The 21,831-nt window shown below is 36.1% G+C and overlaps 1 pseudogene; it reads left to right on the plus strand.

Annotated features, from left to right (window-relative positions):
- The first annotated feature begins 8,403 nt into the window (after positions 1-8,403).
- LOC113613147 (nuclear receptor coactivator 7 pseudogene) overlaps positions 8,404-21,831 on the plus strand; it is a 50,777-nt pseudogene continuing 37,349 nt past the window's right edge.

A 21,831-nucleotide genomic window follows, 5' to 3' on the forward strand; every position in this document is an offset into this window, starting at 1 on the left:
AAAAAACAACTAATCTGTCTTATTATCATTCCAGTCACCTGGTGGTTCCAGATGAGAACCTATGGTTTAGAATTTTATTTTAATCTCTGTCATGTACTGGCTCTGCTGTGCTGCTCAAGCTATCCTCTTTGAGCTTCATTTTCCTCATCTTGTCAAACTGAGAGAATAATACCTACTTTTCAAGTCACAAAGTTTAGAGGAATTATAAAAATAACAAAAACCATTTGTAGCACATAGTAAACCCTCACTAAATATTTATAGTTGTTGTTACTGTTATCATCAGGATGATAAGGATAATGATGATGGCGGTGATAATGATAATTGGTCAGTGAAGTCCAATTAATTTAACATATAGAATATCTTAACAGTGGTTCTTTGTGTTTTAGGCATAGTAAGTTTAACATTACCTGAATGTGCTAAAACCTATTTTTGGGAAAACATTTTCAAACATGCCACCTCATTTGATCCCTAAATATTAACTCCCATTTTAAGAACGAATGGAGTCTAATACTGATGTCTCATAGCCACCATTATGATTCTGTTACAATGTTATTTTCCTTCTAACTCAACATTTCTTTGAGAAACATTTTTTAGTACTTACCACAAATATGACATTGAGCATAAAACTGAACCACCAAACTTCATTATATAATTTTATTAAAAAATGTAAATCACTATTTTTTGTTTATCCAGAGCCAAGTACCACATACATGTGGCACAAGCAAATCACTATAAATGATTTCCCCAGAACAGATTCAAGGATGCTGAGGCTAATTTACTTTCACCTAGGATGGACTGAATCAACAGCCTGATGAGGCCTCTGGATCCTGGGGCCAGGAAGAAGTGGGGTCATTTTTCGATGATGTGATTGCCCTCAGAGAGCAAAAAGTATAATCCAAGAGAAAAACAAAAAAATGAACATTTAAAAATAGAACACAACAAATGTCTATTTAAATCTTCTGCACATTTTTTTGAGTTGTTTTTTTGCTTTTGAGCTGTATGAGCTGTTTGTATTTTTTGGAGATTAATCCCTTGTTGGGCACATTGTTTGCAAATATTTTCTCCCATTCTGTGGGTTGTCCTTTTGTTTTCTTTATGGTTTCCTAAAGCACATGAAAAGATGCTCAGCATCACTAATTATTAGAAAAATGCAAATCAAAACTACAATGAGGTATTACCTTACACCAATAAGAATGGCCATCATCAAAAAATCTATGAACACTGATTCACTTTGTTATAAAGCAGAAACTAACACACCATTGTAAAGCAATTATACCCCAATAAAGATGTTAAAAAAAAAAAAAGTCTATGAACAATAAATGCTGGAGAGGCTGTGGAGAAAAGGGAACCCTCTTGCACTGTTGGTGGGAATGCAAATTGGTACAACCACTATGGAGAACAGTATGGAGGTTCCTTAAAAACTAAAAATAGAGCTACCATATGATCCAACAATCCCACTCCTGGGCATATATCAGGAGAAAACCATAATTTGAAAAGATACATGCACCTCAATGTTCACAGCAGCACTATTTACAATAGCCAAGACATGGAAGCAACCTAAATGTCCATCAACATATGAATGGATAAAGAAGATGTGGTACATATATACAATGGAATATTACTCAGCCATAAAGAAGAATGAAATAATGCAATTTGCAGCAACATGGATGGATCGAGAGATTATCATACTAAGTGAAGTAAGTCAGACAAAGACAAATATCATATAATATCACTTATATGTGGAATCTAAAAAAATGATACAAATGAATTTATTTACAAAACAGAAACAGACTCACAGACATAGAAAACAAACTTATGGTTACCAAAGGGGAAAGAAAGGTAGGGATAAATTAGGAGATTGGGATTAACATATATACACTACTATACATAAAACAGATAATCAACAAGGACCTACTGTATAGCACAGGGAACTCTACTCAATACTCCGTAATAACCTATATGGAAAATAATATGAAAAAGAATAGATGTAGGTATGTGTATAACTAAGCCACTTTGCTGTACACCTGAAATTAACACTACATTGTAAATCAAATATATTCCAATATAAAAAATCATATTAAAAATAGAACACAATAAATGCTCTAATATAGGTTCAAAGCAGTGTTTAGAAAGCCACATGTCCATCATGCTGACATGGGTCAGTAGTAGGAACAAACTACCAAGATAGCAAACTTAAATTTGTTAAGAATTAAACAAATTGGGAATAAAGAAAATTATTTGTTGGGTTAGTTGGTCAATTGATTAAATATAAAAGATACAAAAAGTAGACAGCATTTTCATATTACCCATTCTCGAGATCAGCAACATCCTTCAAACTTAAAATAATGGATTCAGTTACATGAGGCTCTCCAATAGACACCATTGCATGGGGCAACCTGGCCCCAAAATTTTAAAATCTGTGGAGTTATGGAACCAGAAAAAGGATCTGTTATAAAGGCAGCCCAGAGTCATCATGCCTTCCGCCATCTGTGAGGTCTCTCCTGCAGGGGCACAAGCAGAGAGGCAGTGCCCTGGAGCATAAAACCCTAGATCTTCTCAACACTTTGAAGTCAAGCGGGACAAGCAGTGTTCATATTTGGAAGTTAACTGATAAGGACTAAGCTGGATATTATGGCCACAGTCAGTGATCTGAAGTTTGGGAAAGGATTCAGTCTAAGAGTGAGGTAGAAAGTACCATGGGGCAACAAGAATGTGTTTTAATCTCAAGCTCCATTATTTGTGGAGTAGACATGGAATCCAGAAGCTATTATTATGCTTTTGGCATTGAATGGAAAGAAGGGTAAACACTGAGTGTGACATTTTTCTGTGAATCCGATTGCTTGAAGTTGTGCAAGTCTAAGACAGAGAATGGGAATATCACCAAAAAGGCAAAGAACATATTGGTTAGATAAGTAGCTAAGTGGATCTAGTTTAGGAAGAACTATAAGTTTTCCACATTAGCCTGAAGCCACACCTCTTTTTCCCACTAGAAACTGTGTTATATGGTTTCTTGAGCTTTAGTCCAAACAGAAGAGTCATTCCTAGAGTTTGAATTCATTTTCATAGCTACGTTTCACATAAACTATGTAATTTGCTTCAAACAGTAATCCTATGAGGTATTATTACTATAAACTTCTTGACAAATAAAGAACCTGAGGTTTAGATAGGTGAAGAGACAGCCAGTAAATGATGGCACCAGAAGTAGGTTTTACACCCAAGGTGCTTCCAACTCCACTTCCCTGTTTTTTCTCTTTCACTTTCTTTTTCTTCTTTAAGGTTATTATTATTTTTTGGCTTTTATTTCTATTACAAAATAACATATGTTAATGTATAGTAAAATGATAAAGTTCATTTTAGCCAAAAAGAAGAAAATAAACTATGCATAAGTTCATCACCCATAGATAATTATAACTAAGATTTTGATGTACTTCCACCATTTTACCTGTAAGTGTGGGTATGTGTGTAGGTGTATGTGTAGGCTCGAGAGTACCACATTGTCATCATAAATGCATACGAATTTGGAAACCTACTTTTTTTAAACAATGTATTTCAAACATTTTCCATATACCCATATATTTTAGTTTTCAAATATTTTTATTAAAAATGATATCTTCTTGATAAAATAATGCAGAAAGGTGTGCACAGTGAAGATCAAAAATCCCTTGAATCTTCCATCAGAAATAAACAGTTAACATTTAAATAGATATCTACTGATTTCCAATCTGTATGTGTATATATAATGAACGAAAGGATGAAAGGAAGGGAAAATACACACACGCAGGCACGCGTGCGCGCTCACACACACACACACACACACACACACACACACACACACATGAACTTCTTTAGTAATGAATGGAGTTACATGAAGTAAAGTCCTGGTTTTAAAGTCAGATTCCATGGAATCAAGCACTGTAAAATAGGGACAATTATAGAACTAGGCTCACGGATTTTGTCATAAGAATTCAATATGTTTGTAGGTAAAACCTTTAAAAGAGTACCTTTGCTTGATCATAAAGTAAGTGTTCAATCAATATTAACTGCTATTATTATTGTCATCATTGTTTTAATATCTATCATGACTATAATTATAATTTTTTAAACAATGCTAATTGCTGTTAGTTTTTTGTTTAGTTTTTTGTTTTTGTTTTAGTGTTTAGTTTTTTGTCTTTAACATTTCCATGTATACCTCATACAGTTCCACAGAGGACTGTTTTTAAGTCCCCTGGGAAGAATACACTGACAAGTCTTTTATAAGTAACAGTTTTCTGAAAGAGCTAGAAAGATATACCATAACAAAAACAACAACAACAACAACAAAAAACAGGCTGGGGTAATCAATCAGGACTCCTGTTGTTCAAGATCCACATGAGAGAAGTTCAGGTCAGTGGTGATTAGTTTCAAGTTGTCTAAATTGAATTTCTGCAAGGCTGTGGGAAACCCTGAGTGTGGCTTTCCAACATCTCAATCTCCAACCAGGAAATGTTGAAACTCTGTGATAAATACCTTTTATAATAACCTTTTATAATGCCTTTAGCAACCCATGTCACCTGGCTCTAACATTTGTGTTGTGAATATAATTTTTTACTATGTCACTGGAAAGCTTACTTACTTTTCCACAATGTATAAAAAGAAATAACCAGGCATCACACATGCACAGTTACATAACAGTAATGAAATGATGATCTGGCTGCAGATAAGAGCTATCTCTATTCTACAAGATGGAAGAGGAAGTAACTAGTCTTGGGTTGGAGCTATCACAGCCCTATTTTGTGTCCTCTTTACTTTTTTTTTTTTAACATCTTAATTGGAGTATAATTGCTTTACAACTGTGTGTCCTCTTTACTTTTTATACTTCCTTAATTTATTTATTTTAATAAATTCTGAAAGGGGGTACTGGGTGAAAGACTATATATAGTTTATGTGTTGAGATCAGTGCTAAACTATGGTAGAGAAATATTAAACAAATTTGCATTCCTGTGAAAAGTTCATAGGGAAGGAAGCCACTGCATTTGTGCTAAGATGGAACACGGTGCTAGGCTCACATTCCTGTGGCACACAGTCCTACCTCAGGGAGGTTTCTCTAATCCAAAACCATCCCACATGACACTCGCTGTCAATGTCTTGGTCCAGGCTTTGTCCACTATTTCCCCAAACCTCAAAAGTCTCCAGACAGGCCTCCCTAGCACCACTCTCAACTCTAATCCACCTTTTCTCATTCCCGCCAGAATGATCTAACAAAAAACACATGACAGTTACAATTTTACAGCAAGAAAATAATCTTCTTAAATCCTTTCTGAAATGTTGTCCCGTTTTAATGTCTCTAAAAAAACCTTTAAGAAATCTACCCTGCAGTAACTGACATTTCTCCTCTCTAGAAGACAACCGAAGGGCATGCATTTATCATACTGTAACAATCAAGACTGTACCTTAAGTCTTGCTATACTGCTTAGTTCAGCTTGTAATTATGAAAATTGCACCCTGTTGTGTTTTATTGATTAGTATTTTTGGCCTAGACCCATATATTCATGCATTTTAAAATTTGCATACCAAAGCAAATTCTTCTGTGATAAGAAATGTAGTAAAATGTCCTAAATTTGTCAGTTCAAGTGTATGTTTAGTCATTTGGGGTAATACTGTTAGTTTATATTTCACAAGATTTAGTGAGAACTACATGTTTTCAGTGCAAAAATATGATACAGGTGATATTTTGTATTCTGTTGCTGAGGAGAATTTACCTCTTAAGTTTTTCTCTAGGGCCTGGTTGTTGCAATAAGAGGCCAGAGGCTCCCCACTTGGAAGAAAGCACCCTCTCCTTTATCCTCTTTGCTTTACACTTTTAGAGACACAAAAGGAACCACAGGAAGGTTCAGAAAAACTGCTAATTTTTCTGGTTGAATTAAGCCAGCTGTAGTAAACCTTATTTCTGAGAGTTCAAAGGAGTTTGTAGCTCCCTCAAATTATTGCCCTTCTCACCAGAAGCTTAATTTATATTCTGGACTCAAATAAATAGCTTTTGTGCCAATTATTCGAGTTATTTAGTTACATGGTCTTCACCTCTCCCTCAAAAAATGTGTGGCATCTGTAGGCAGCTGGATTAATGAAAATTAGACTTCGGTGTTGTTTTAAATTTTTTTCCAAATATCAAAACTTTCATATGATTTTTTAAAAAATAGAGTAAAATTTAGAGTCATATACTACTAGAGGTCCCTATTAATGATTTCCATTTTACACACATGCCTACAGGCGCAGGGTCCCAAACTCTATCTAGCGTCTGAATTCAGCCCTGCTGCAGCCTCAGCCAACCTGGCCCTAAACAGAGTAGATAAAGGAAACCGTTTGATTGGGCCCACAGCTCAGGACTGATTCAATACCAGCACTGCACCTGCTCTGTCAGCTTTTGTGTAGTGATTTCACTAACCATCTTGCCTGTGTTAACAGAACTGTTTTGTATTTGTTCTTTAACCGCAATTTAACTAACTCCTTTATGATGAGACAATCATATTTCTGCACTTCTTTGACTTCAAATTCCTTAATAAAATTCCCTTGAGGGCTTTTGTCTTCCAAACCAAATAATTGTACAGACATTTTTGTTTCTCCAAGTAATGCCAGAAGCTATGTAGTTAAGGTAGATACAACCCCGTGATATAATCACAACATAAAATAGAGAGCTATAACCTGAAACGTGCTATTATTTCCCTTAGGTGGGAGGTGCTAGAAAGACACGAATAAGGTATATGTGCTCACTATTAACTCCAGGCTGTACCAAGAACTGGTAATACAGCATCACCTATAATTTTTTAGTTTATTCCTCAGATGTTTTCAATCACTAATACATATATTTCTTGTAGTGATACAGCCAATATTGTGTACAGATGATAGCATTGCTTTATACAGTCATAAATTCACACTGATGATAAACACAGACTGTCAGAATTTTCCTATCACTCAGTGATTCCATTTTTTTTTGTTTGTTTCTAAGGTGCCATTCTTTTGACAGACACAAACATGTTAGTTTGTTTCCTGTGAGGATTTTCAGTGTTACTCTACTGATAGATATAGCCAGATGGTGAAGAGTTCCTATTAAGCCCACTCTGTGAGTCTCATGTTCATCCTTGTACTTATTTTTGTATTAAAAGGACTTACCTGCAAAATACCTCGTAGTGCATCAAAGTTCAAGCTCAAATCTGGCAAATTGTAAGTTTTTCTTTAACATGAAAACCTGTGTTCCATCCCTTATAAATGGTCTCCCATGAAAATTATGCATAACATATAGCAAACTAAATTCAATGACAACTGATTACAAACAAACAATGATAAAATACTCTCAAGTTAGGTTATGAAATTAGAAGAAGCAGAACGAACCATGATGGATAACAAATAATACATGGAATAGTTGAAGCAGGGATTTGGGGCATGAATCCTGCACGACCTTGGCTGAGTTGCTCTTTGTATCTTAGTGGTCTGATGATAGAAAACATGCCTAGGGCTTCCCTGGTGGCGCAGTGGTTGAGAGTCCACCTGCCGATGCAGGGGACACGGGTTCGTGCCCCGGTCCAGGAAGATCCCACATGCCGCGGAACGGCTGGGCCCGTGAGCCATGGCCGCTGAGCCTGCGTGTCCGGAGCCTGTGCTCCGCAACGGGAGAGGCCACAACAGTGAGAGGCCCGCGTACCGCAAAAAAAAAAAAAAAAAAAAGAAAGAAAGAAAACATGCCTAATTCTCCGTGCTGTGTTAAGCATTAAATCAGTTACTATGTGATAAGAGGAACAATAGCTGCCATTTGGAAACATACTATTAAAATTAACTACCATTACTTGATAGCTTTCAGGCTTTAAGTTTACAATTTGACCTTGCCTTTCTTAAAGGTAATTCAGTAACCCATCCTGGACTACTTCTCCCCTACCGCACCCCCCAAAACAAAAACCTTTTGTTTTGTCAAATGCTTTTTCTTCATCTATTGAGATAATCATATGATTTTTGTTTTTCATTCTATTAGTGTCTTGTTTCACATTTATTGATTTGAATCATTCTTGTATCCCAGGGATAAATACTACTTGATGATGGCTTACGATCCTTTTAATGTGCTGTATATTTGGGTTCTCTTGTAGCTCTCTGAGCATCTTCAGAACAATTATTTCAAATTCTTTGTCAGGCAATTCATGTACCTCTATTTCTTTGAGGTCAGTTCCTTCAGTGGTGCCCTGTTTCCCTGATTCTTTGTGATCCCTGCAGTCTTGCGAAGGTGTCTGCACATTTGAAGAAGCAGGCACCTCTTCCAGATTTGACTGACTGACTTCGGGCAAGGAAAGAACTTCACCTTCAGGTGGCAGCACTGGAGCACGCTGTGACCCCAAGCCTAGTCGCATAGGGAGCTGGTGTAGGGCACATAGTAGCTCTGGGATGGTGGGGCTGTATCTCTTTGGCTCACTGGAGATCACTGGAGTCTGCAGCATCAACACCTGTGTAGTCTTTGGTGAGGGCTGTGCGCGTTCAGCAGTAGCTACAAGTGATGTTGGGGTTCTCAGCAGTGCCTCCAGGTCCAGTGGCAGGTAGTGGTGGTAGCTGGAGTGATGCGCACACACTGGCCTGGGGCAGGTTGCAAATACACACGTTCTGGTGGGGGGCCAGGGCCAGCAGCAAAACCAGGGCCAACTGCAGCCACTCTGGCAACTGCAGTGGTTGTGGGGTCAGCATGCACTCCTGTGGCTGCAGGGTCTTGCCACAGATGTGAGCACGGCAGTGAAGGCTGCTGAGGGAAGTTGGGCCAGTGGGACGCAGGTACACAGTCAGAGGGTCTGGTTGCAAGCAAGGCCAGCAGAGCAGGCCAGCTACAGGAGACAGGTCTAGAGCTGGGTTCACAAGCAGCTGTGGGGACCTCAGCTTTCAGCACTCAGCTGTACTCTTGCCACTGCAGGGTCTTCCTAGGGGTGAGTTCATGGGAGTGGAGGCTAGTGAAGTGACTTGGGCTAGAGGTGTACATGTGCAGAGCTGGTGGACATAGCTCTAGGTGAGCCTGATGGCGCAGGCCAATGGGAGGATATAGGGCCTGATCTGAGTGTGCATTTCACGGTCACCGGATCTCACCACAGGCATGAACATAGGGACCCAGTCACAGGCATCAGAACTGCCGTGTGCAGGTGCACAGGGTCTAGCCCCCAAGGCTCACGCAGCAGTAGGGGTCAGCCACCCATGTCTAGGCTGTCTTGCACTCATGCAGCAACAAGGCATGGGCTGGATGCCCGTGCAAATCCTGGCTCTGGCAGGGTAGGAAGGAGAAAGGGCAGGCAGGGACTCAGGTGGCTGGCGTCCGCAAACTGAGTATCTATGAGGCAAAAAATGGTCAGCTCTGTAGGGCGTCTATGGTAGCTGTGCTGGTCATTGGTTTCTTCAGTAGTGAAAGCTTCTGGGGCCCTCTGCGGAGCAGGTCACTGGGAACCATGGTCATTCCCACCATGTGGCTGATACCTATAGCCCCTGTTCTTCTTCCTTGTTCCTGGCCATCTAGATACTCTCAGTTTTGCCAGTGTCTGGATGGGGTGAAATCAAAGCAACGTCCTTCATGTTGTGCCCCAAATGGCTGAGGAAGCTGGTCACTCACTCCCTTCTCCCTTTCCCAGAGAGGGAAGTCTTTCTAGGTGAGGTTTTTCCCTCTTACTTCTGAGCAGTGCCTGCCTCTGTGGTGGGATGATGCAGGCAGAAGAAAACCATTCTTTCTTCCCTTTTTATGTGGTTCTTCTCAGGTTTTGTTGTTCTACTGTGTTTCCTGAGGTTTCGTACGTGGGCTCCTGAGCAATCTAAGAGCTGCTTTTTTGGGGGGATAGCTATCTACTTGTTGATCTTCAGGGGGCATGGAGACTGAGGTCTCCTACTCTGCCAGTTTGGTAATGTCACTCCTCCAGATTTAATTTTTAAATACTAGTATTATTGGAAAAAGCATATCTATGATTACCGAATGTTATTATCATTCAGTATGGTATGCTCTCATACCATTCTGGAGCAGAGATATACTTTCTACGTACAAAAAGAAATGTTGAATGCATTATGACATTCTTATGGAATTTATAAAAAATTGAAAGGTAATCTAAAAACACTAAATTTTCAGAAAATTGGAAAGCAAGTAGGTCAAAGGTTTCATATGCTAAAAACGATAATTACGTGATAAAATAGATGAAAATACCTTTTAACGATTAGGAAACTATTACAGGGAGAAGTCCAGTTTTATCTTAAAGAATGGAAAGAGTACACTTTTTGTTGTAAGTAACTGAAAATCCAACTCAAATCCACAAACAATATAAGAAATAAAATGTTTAAAGATTGCTGTGGGCACAGGTGAGCATTGAAAGAATTTTTGAACACTGTCATTAAAGTCCAGTTACTTTGCATTTCTGTCCTGTCTTCATCAGAACTGGCTTCATCCTAAGGCTGGTTTCACTCAAGGTCCCAATATGGGTGCAAGGATTATTCATGGCCAGCTATAGCAGGAAGAAGGCATATCTTTGTTGCAATACTCCCAGCAAAATGAAGGGCTTAGAAATGACTGTTAAGTTTCTGACTTAGGCAACGTGTATGGCAAAGTGTACGGCAGCACTGTTTTGCCAAACAAAGGAACTTGTGTGATGGAAAAATTGGTCAATGGCAGACAATTCTCCATGGGTCTCACATTTTTGCACATCTTGAGAGCAAGGCACTGCCTGCCTTTTCTTCCAAAGTATCTTGTCAAAAATGTTTATGTAGTGAACAGCCTTGAAAAACAAAATGAATGCTTCTCTCTAGAGCAAAGAGAAGGGTATCTCAGCACTTCTCTCTCTCACACCCCAGTTCCAATCCACCAGAAAATGTTAGCTCTGCCTTAAAAACATAGCCAGAATCTAATGTCTTCTCCATATTTCTATGGTTGACACCAGGCTCCAGTGGAGTCCCTAGGGGGGCTATCTAGCCCAGCATGAGCCAAACCTTCCCATCCTCATTACTTCTCTGACCTAACCTCTTACTACCTTCCTCTCCATTCATTCTGCTCCAGCCACACTACATCCCATGCTGATCCTAAAGTGGATCAGCAGGCCTGGCATACTTTACCCTTTCAGCCAATGCACTGACTGTTTTTCTTCCTGTAAGTGTTCTTCCTCCTGTTATCCCATTGCTAACTTCTTCACCTTTTTAAAGTATTTGTTCATAATATTACTTTTTCAACTCCTGACTATCTTTTTTTTTTTTTTTTTTTTTTTTTTGCGGTATGCGGGCCTCTCACTGCTATGGCCTCTCCGGTTGCAGAGCACAGGCTCCGGACACGCAGGCTCAGTGGCCATGGCTCACGGGGCCAGCCGCTCCGGGGCATGTGGGATCTTCCCTGACCGGGGCACGAACCCGTGTCCCCTGCATCGGCAGGCGGACTCTCAACCACTGCGCCACCAGGGAAGCCCTGACTATCTTATTTACATTTAAAATCTCTCTTCACTCCCATCCCAGCCCTTATCTTTTCAACCTTTTTTTTTCTTATTTCCACAATACTAATCACCTTCTAATATGCTATAATAATTTGCTATATAGAGTCTTTATTCCTTTGCTGTAATTTGAAGTCAACAGGACATATTTTTATCTATGTTTTCAATGATGTTTCCAAGCACCTAGAACAGTGCTACACACATAATCCCTGCTCAACAAATAATAGTTTAATAATGATAAATGTCTCTCCTCAAAGTTTCTGTGGAAGAAGACAAAACATACTTGTGTGCATACATAATTCATAGTCATAATTGTGTTGTCCCTATGCTTTTCTTAATAGAAGCAATTTTAACAATGTTCCAAAGTGTTCCAACCAGGATAAAACCCCTCCTGGTATGATGTAAGTTTTGAATATACTGTTGGTCATGACTTAGGCATATTGAGGTTCTCAGTTAGAAATTAACCTTTGTACTAAAAACTGTGTTGGGACTGATTAGCAATGCTTTCTTACTGAAAACAGAAAATATGGGCCCCCATTGGAATTTACAGTAAATGTGTCTTCACTGTTTGCTGTTCATTTTCTTGTTTCTTTTAGAAAAATATTTTGCAAGTTTCAGGTTACAGCTTTCTATTTTTCTCTTAAACAACTTTGTCTCAATTTTGATGATGTGATTACATCATAATGCTCTATCTGCTTTAACTACAAAACTTCGGGCACAAGTTTGGGCAATTGCAAAAAGTGTAATTATTTACATTGGAAGAAAGCACAAAAGTGACTTAACTAAGGCAGTAAACATTAGGGAAAATATAGAAACCTGATGAGCTCTTCATTGTCCTATTCTGTTCTGCTAACAGATGAACCAAACAAATAGTGGTGTAGAAATAAAATTTAAAGTTATTATCTTACAAAGTAAAACTTAAATTAATTAACTTTAGGACAAATGTATGATATACCATACATACTGTTCATGCCTTAATCAAAAAACCTTAGATCTAGAAGTCAAAAAAATGTAAGCACATTCTTAAAAAAAAATAAAAACAACTGTTAACTTTATGAAACAACATAAGGTGATAAAATAATTATATAGTTGTTTTTTTGTTTGTTTTTGTTTGGTAACAATGTGCAACCCTACCAGACATATGTGAGATTTCCTGGCTCAAAGTTAATCCTCAATGAATATCAGCTCCTTTCATTAACTTGCTCCTATGCAATCTTGCCAACACTTGGTATTAAAATAAAAAAATTCCAATGTGAAAAGGAAAATGAGGTATTTTATTATTGTTTTAATATGCATTTTTTTGTGATTAAACCCTTTTCCCATAGGTTTATTGGCCATTAGAACATCTTATGTTCCTTGCAGGGGTCTCCCTTTTACTTTTCTAATAGAGTATTTATCTTTCGCTTATTGATTTCTTAAAACTTTTATAGGATAAGAATATAAAGCCTTTGATTTACATATATGGCAAACATTTGACATTTATTTATGATATCTTTTTTTTCACTTCAGGTTAATTAAATTTTTATATAGCCAAATCCATCAACCTTTCCTTTGCTGGAATACTTAGTAAGACCTTCCCCAGCTTGAGACCAGACATATATTTTCCTATACTTTTTAAAAGCTATTTTCTAGCTTCATTTGTTATATTTACTCTATCTGAAATTTATTTTATAATAAGGTACAAGACAAAAATAATTTGTTTTTTTCTAAATAGATAACCAATCTGCATCAGTTTAATGACACAATATTTATCTTGTAGAGATAAAGCTAAGCTACAATTGTCATCATTTGGACTTCTTATTGCAAAAAACACAATTCTTAATTCTTAAATGTCTAAAATAAAGATGTGTGCAATAAAAATTTATTTTAGTGCTTAATTATTCAATGCCTTTATTTAAGTTCTGGGTGAAGAAATCCAAAATGAAAATGTGTACATTAAATGCATTCCATGAATGTATTAATGTTAGAATATTACTATTCTAGAAATTGATAATATATATGATACTTTATAAAAAATAATCTTCTAGAAAACAAAACAAAATTAAATGGGGGAAATAATAGATAGATCAATGGAACATAACATAGAGCCCAAAAATAGACCCACACAATATATAGTCAGCTGATCTTTGACAAAGGGGCAAAGACTATTCAATGGAGAAAGGATAGTTTTTTAAACAAATGGCGCTGGAACAACTGAACATCCTTTTGTAAAAGAAAAGAATTTATAAATAAATGTTACTAAGGGAAAAAAGCCAATTTGGAAAGGCTACATACTGTATGACTCCAATTATATGATATTCTGGAAAAGGCAAAGCTACAAAAATAGTAAAAGGGTCAGTAGTTGCCAGGAGTTTGTTGGGGTGAAGGTGGGGGATGAATAGGCAGAGTACAGGGCTGTGAAAATACTCTGTATGATACCATAATGATGGATACATGTCTTTATAGATTTGTCCAAACCTATAGAAAGTGCAATACCAAGAGTGAACCCTAATGTAAATTATGGTCTTGGGTGATTATGATTTTGTCAATACAGATTCATCAATTGCAACAAATATACCACTCTGGTGGGGGATGTTGATAATGGAGAAGCTACACATGTGTAGGGGCAGTGGGTAAATGGAAGCTCTCTGTCCCTTCCTCTCAATTTTGATGGGAACCAAAAACTGCTCTAAAAAATAAAAGTCTTTATATATAAGGAGAAAAAATAATTCTGGACATAGACCTCACACCTTTCACAAAAATTAACACAAAATGATCATAGACCAAAATATAAAAGGCAAAACTATAAAACTCTTAGAAAATAACAGAGAAAACCAGATGACCTTGGCTTTGGCAATTAATTTTTAGAGATAACATCAAAGAGATAATCCATGAAAGAAACAAACGATAATTTGGACTTCATTAAAATCAAAAACTTCTGCTCTGCAAGGATACTGTCAAGAAAATGAGAAGACAAGCCAAAGACTGGGGAAAAAAAAAAAAAAAAAGGTTTCAAAAGACATATCTAATAAAGGACTGTTATCCAAAATAGACAAAGTACTCTTAAAACTCAATAAAGTGAACAACGCAATTAAAAAATGGGAAAAAAATCTGAACAGATACCTCATCAAAGGCAAATAAGCATATGAAAAGATGTTCAGCATCATATGGCATTCGGGAATTAAAAATCAAAATACCAATGAGATACCACTATACACTTTTTAGAATAACCACAATCTAAAACACCGACAACACCAAATGCTAATGAGGATCTGGGCAACAGGAACTCTCATTCATTGTTGGGAGTACAAAATGGCGCAAGCAGTTTCGAAGATAGTTTTTTACAAAACTAAAAATATTCTTACTATACTGTGCAGCAGGTGTGCTCCTTGGTATTTACCCAAATAAGCTGAAAACGTACGTCCTTACAAAAACCTGTGCATGAATGTTTATAACAGCTTTATTTATAATTGCCAAAACTTGGAAGCAACCAAGATGTCCTTCAGTAGTGAATGAATGAATAAACTGTGGTACATCCAGACAATGGAGTGCTATTCAGCTCTAAAAAGAAAGCTTAACAGTTGTACTCAATCAGTATATAAATGTGTTGAATTGAGTGTTACTTGTAAGTGCTAACAGAAATTTAACCTCTCTGTGAAATGTATACTCATTTGTATGTATATTATACATTGTTTTGATCAAAATGTGATTCTCATAAAAGAAAAAAGGAATATTAGATGATATCTAGAGAAAATAGAAAAGACAATTTGACAGAGCTTCGTAAAGATAACTGGAGAAATAAGGTGATTTCCATACACTCCTTACCTCTACTTTGACTACTTTGTTTATTGGGGAGCTCAGTTAGATGAAAACACCTTCAACATCTTTATATTTTCTATTAAGAAAATTATAATAAAGGAAAATCCTGAATAGTTTCAGATGTTAAATCAGCAGAATAAGAAGGAGAGGGAAATCTATTTTATCAAGGCTTAATAGTGTGATAAAATCATTATTACATTTAGTAGGATGGAGAAAGAGTGGTCACAAGGGAAACAGATAGGTAAATCCAGTTAGTCTCATAGAAATAGGGTGGGTCTTAAAGTAAAACGCTCAACTGAGGGAAGTTCACTTTTATCAGTACCAGTCTGGTACAAGAAAAATTGGCTTAATAAAAAGGTAACAACAACAAAAAGGGCTTAATGCTGTCTGACTGCAATACAGAGAAAAATCCTCCACATGGCTAAATATTAGCATGAAGAAAAATGAAAAGTAAAGTTATTACCAACAGCAGTTTAGAATAAGCCATTATTTATGTAAATTTTATAACTACGTGAAAGAATGCCGTGGAATTCTCCTTTTGAAAAAGTTGAAAAGTACAACTTACATCAAAATGTCCTTAATATGTTTATTTTTTCTTTGAAACTAAACCCTACTCATAGTCATATTCAGAGGCTATTGGCAGGTCTGGAATGAAGCGTTTTTAGAAACTTTAGGAAATTAAGAATTAAACTCATGATTCCCATTATACCCCGATTACATCTTCATGAACAGTAAGGTTTCTTAAATTTTGTATGTTCATGAATATATTAAATCTGCATTTATATACTTTATTAAAATGTCTAATACACACATACACATTTTGCTAAAGTCCAATTAAAGCTGTAGAGTAGAATTTTATCTCTGAAGTGCAGTCACTTTGCCTGAAGTCCAACAGCACACAACCCATTACTTATCACAGCATAAATACTTGTTAATGATCACAATTATAAAGATAGAAAGAGTCTGCACTCTAAAATAGGGTTAAAACTCTTTTTGGTGACAGTGACCCAAACTATAGGAATGATATCAGGGAATAAATCATATTAAATAGATGGACACAAATAATTCAACTGTGCTCAGTTTCTGGAGAGGTTTATTGGTACCTGTGGAATATATAGGCATAGTTGCTTTTTTTCCAAATGAGTAACTAATGAAGTTTATTTATATAACGTGTTTAGAACACATAAAGGTGAAATGATTGATAATTTGGTTTTATTAACATCTATCTAGGGATCAAAAATGAAATGAAATACTCCAAGAAAACGTTTAACATTTTAGTTGTAACTAGTATATTGACGTAACTAGAACACTGAAGAAAATTGGAGTGAAAATCCATAATATCTACAATCAAAGAGAATAATCTTAAAATATACCAAAGGGAGACAAAGCAGCTTACTTATAAATTAGGAACATTAAAATTTCAGATTTTTTTTTCTTGTAAAAATCAATGGCAAAAATCAATGGCAGAAGAGACTAGAATAAATTTGAAGTGATCAGGAAAACAATTTTGAGCCTAAATTTTTTAAAGGAAGAAGTAATTCTGCGAGAAAACATGTAAGATAGACTGTTCTCTCCCTATTTCAAATATGTTGACATACTGGTTACAATTTAACTGCAAAATGATAGAATACTTAGAACCCCCCCCCAAAATAATTAAGGATAAATTTCTAGGGTCTAGAAACAAAAGTATTGGAAGACATTCCCTATGGGTTTCTCACATTAGGGCAGGTCTTGTGGGAGAGACACTGTCATTTTGTTCCTATCTTTTGAAGGAATCTATGTGGCAAACAGCCTTGGAATTTAGAGATGATGTATCTCTCTACGGCAAAATGCAGATTGGGTTACAGATTGGAAGATAAAGATAGTGCATTTTGAAAAAAGTCAGACATGAAAGATCCAGGATCCCTAAACTCATGGTTCCTCTCCTAAATATATCTACTGAGTGTTCAAGTTTCACCTGGCCCTCTTAATTTTCCTGTTGGATTTGAAGCTTGGTAAACCAGCACAAGAAAATACTAATACTCTGTTTACTGCTATTGTTGTGAACAATAAACTATCCTTCACCTCTCATCTAGGAGTCTCATGTCTTCTGCGAAACTGCGGCAGGCTGACTTGATAGCTTGAAAGTAGGATAAAATCTCTAATCTTTCACAGTTCTTGACAGAAGGAAGTAATGATCTAAGCAATCATTGTGTGAATTAGTGCTCTAGATGCCCAGAGAAATATTGTATTCAGATAAAGGCTTTAGAAGCTAGATATTGGAGTTGCAACTTCTTCAAAAAGTCTAGAGATCAACTGAATTCACACAGCTACATAAACAAAGAAAAACTATAATCTGTTTTCTTACTTAGGAAAGCTTGGCTCTGTATGGAGCTGTGAATGGGGAAAGCGCCTCCACTAAATAATAGAAACACCATGTCTACATCATGCATGGATATATGGACAGACTTTCCATAGCCCATGTGGTGCTGGAATCTAGCAGGTGAGATAATATCACAAAAATAAGTAAAATCCCTTGGGCAGAAACAAGGGCAAAATCACAGTCTAGAGATACTTCCTCATTTTAGGAATATGTTGGAATCCCATAAAATATAGTCTCCCACTGAGTATGAGTTCAACAACAAAGATGTAAAACTATATAAAGAAGCAATTCATCATAAGGTAGAGATAGTAGATTAACCAAATAAGAGTATCACAACCCCAAGTCTAAGAGATAATACAATAATCTGAAAGATAATACATAATGAATATGTTTAAAGGATTACAAATATAAAAGAAAAAAAACAAAGTGAAAGAATAGGAACCCAAAATCATATGAATTAAAAAGGAGCTATATAAAAGGAGCTATATAAAAAATATATAATAAAATATAAAAGGAGCTGAATTAAAAAGGAGCTATATAAAAAATACATAATAAAATATAAAAGGAAATTCCAAAAACAAAATGAATTATTGATATAAAACTCATATGAATTTATTAGAATATTAGATACAGTAGATGAGAACATTGGTAAACAAAGAAATCTAAAGAAATTTTACAAAATGCAATATATAGAAAAATTCAGAGTTTAAAAACAGGGTAGAAAGAAAAGGCCCAATACTATATATATCCAATACCTCATTGGTTTATTCAGTAATTTATTTGAATATTCATACATGTAAGTATGTTTGAGTATAATTTATTTATAGTTCTTACAAAATTCATTAGAGTTTGAAGAAATATTATTTCCTTGAACATGCACAAATGTGAGAGGTAAAGATAATGTAGCTTAGAGACTTTTGAGACATTGGTACTTTAAAGATAAAGTAAAATCCTCTAAGTTAGATACCTTTAAAAAAATACTATGGTCAATCTTATTTGGTGTTTGAGTTCTAAATCATCAAATTAAGAAGATGATTTCATATTGTCCTTTTAGGTGAATATCATGTGATTTGCTTTTCATGTGCACAGGAGGCCATGTGATTAGAAGTAATCTAGCAGAATCAGACTCATTGCTAGAGCTGAGACAAAACAGTCCATGGTCAAATCCAATGGGCAAAGTTTAGGATTTGGGAAAACACTTCAGAAAGTGGGCATAGGGAACCTGCTTCAATGTAATAAAGGCCATATATGACAAACCCACAGGTAACATCATACACAATGGTGAAAACATGAAAGTATTCCCTCTAAGGTGAGGAATATGAAAAGGATGCTCACTCTTGCCACTTTTACTCAACATAGTTTTGGAAGTCCTAGCACAGCAATCAGAGAAGGAAAACAAATAAAAGGAAACCAAATTGGAAAGGAAGAAGTAAAACTGTCACTGTTTGCAGATAACATGATACTATGCATAGAAAATCCTAAATATGCCACCAGAAAACTACTAGAGCTCATCAATGAATTAAATAAAGTTGCAGTATACAAAATTAATATACAGAAATCTATTACAGTCCTATACCCTAACAACAAAATATCAGAAAGAGAAATTAAGGAAACAATATTTACCATTGCATCAAAAAGAATAAAATACCTAGGAATAAACCTAACTAAAGAGACAAATGAGGGACTTCCCTGGTGGTGCAGTGGATAAGAATCCACCGCCAATGCAGGGGACACAGGTTTGAGCCCTGGTCCGGGAAGATCCCGCATGCTGCGGAGCAAGTAAGCCCATGCACCACAACTACTGAGCCTGAGCTCTAGAGCCTGCAAGCCACAAGTACTGAGCCCACATGACACAGCTACTGAAGCCCATGTGCCTAGAGCCCGTGCTCCAAAACAAGAGAAGCCACCACAATGAGAAGCTCATGCACCACAATGAAGAGTAGCCCCCACTCGCTGCAACTAGAGAAAGTGTGTGCACAGCAACAAAGACCCAATGCAGCCAAAAATAAATAAATTTATTTAAAAAAAAAAGAGGCAAAAGACCTGTACTTGGAAAACTTTAAGATGCTGATGAAAGAAATTGGAGATGACACAGATGGAAAGATATAACATGTTCTTTGATTGGAAGAATCAATATTGTTAAAATGACCATACTACTGAAAGCAGTCTATAGATTTAATGCAATCCCTATCAAATTGTCAACAGCATTTTTCACAGAACTAGAATGAATAATTTTTAAATTTGTTTAGAAACACAAAAGACCCCAAATAGCCAAAACAATCTTGTTAAAGAACAGAACTGGAAGAAGAACACTGCCTGACTTCAGACTATACTACAAAGCCACAGTAATCCAAACAGTATGATACTGGCACAAAGACAGACACATAGATCAATGGAACAGGATAGAAAGCCCAGAAGTTAACCCACTCATTTATGGTTAATTAATCTATGACAAAGGAGACAAAAAATATATACTGGAGAAAAGTGGGGCTGGGAAAACTGGACAACTACATGTAAAAGAATAAAATTAGAACATTCTCTGACACCATATATAAAAATAAACTCAAAATGGATTAAAGACCTATATGTAACCCTGGATTCTATAAAGCTCCTAGAGGAAAACACAGGCAGAACACTGACATAAATTGCAGCAACATTTCTTTGGATCTATCTCCTAGAATAATGGAAACAAAAGCAAAATAAACAAATGGGACCTAATTAAGCTTAAAAGCTTATGAATAGCAAAGGAAACCATTAACAAAATGAAAAGAAAACCTACAGAATGGGAGAAAATATTTGCAAATAATGCAACAGATAAGGGATTAATTTCCAAAATATACAAATAACTCATATAGATCAATATCAAAAAAAAAAAAAACCACAAACAACCCAAACAAAAAATGAGCAAAAGACACATTTCTCCAGAGAAGACATACAAATAGCCAACAGGCACAGGAAAGATGCTCAACATAGCTAAATATTAAGAGAAATGCAAATCAAAACTACAATGAGGTATCACTTCACACCTGTCAGAATGGACATCAAAAACTCTATAAATAATAAATGCTGGAGATGGTGTGAAGAAAAAGAAACCCTCCTATACCATTGGTGGGAATGTAAATTGGTGCAGCCACTATAGAGAACAGTACGGAGGTTCCTTAAAAAAACAAAAATAGAGTTACCATATGATCCAGCAATACCATTCCTGGGCATATATCCAGAAAAGACTAAGGCTCTAATTTGAAAAGATACCATGCACCCAAATGTTCATAGCAGCACTATTTACAATAGCCAAAACATGGAAACAACCTAAGTGTCCATCAAACAGATGAATGGATAAAGAAGATGTGATATACATATATACATATATATATATATATATGTGTATATATATATATATATATATATATATATGTATCTCACACCAACTGCTGGGTGTGAGCTTGTGCTCCTGGAGCTGTGGGAGTGGCCTGTGTTCCCTGTGGGGACACAGCATGTCCACAAGGGGTGAAGCCAGACAGATGGACTTGCAAATGCTGCTCCTCCATCTGTGCTCTGATGGCACAGGCTCAGGGTGTGTGTATGCAATGACACATCAGATCACCATATAAACATATACCCAATGGAATATTACTCAGCCATCAAAAAGAATGAAATACTGTCTTTTGCATCAATATGGGAGAACTTAGAGATTATCATACTAAGTGAGGTCAGACAGAGAAAGGCAAATATCATATGATATTACTTACATGTAGAATCTAAAAAACAGTACAAATGAACTTATTTACAAAACAGAAACAGACTCACAGACATAGAAAAAAAACTTATGGTTACCTAAGGGAAAAGGGGGTGGAGAGGATAAATTAGGAGTTTAGAATTAGTAGATAAACACTACTATGTATAAAATAGATAAACAACAATGTCCTACTGTATAGCACAGGGAACTATGGTCAGTATTTTGAAATAACCTATAATGGAAAAGAATCTGAAAAGAATATATACATATATATATATATATATATATATATATATATATATATAAATCACTTTGCTGTATACCAGAAACTAACACAACATTGTAAGTCCACTATATTTCAATAAAATAAAATTAGGAAGAAAAAAAAAAGAAATGGCAAACCAAACAGTCTGTTCATAGTGGAGACATTGAGAGTAGGACATATAGTTGAGGGAAAAGGAGGGTCACCAAGGTGATTCATGACTGACTGT

Source organism: Aethalodelphis obliquidens, unplaced genomic scaffold, assembly GCF_003676395.1.
Source record: "Aethalodelphis obliquidens isolate GAN/ISIS:26980383/991018 unplaced genomic scaffold, ASM367639v1 scaffold3, whole genome shotgun sequence".
In the NCBI taxonomy this organism is placed as follows: Eukaryota; Metazoa; Chordata; class Mammalia; order Artiodactyla; family Delphinidae; genus Aethalodelphis; species Aethalodelphis obliquidens.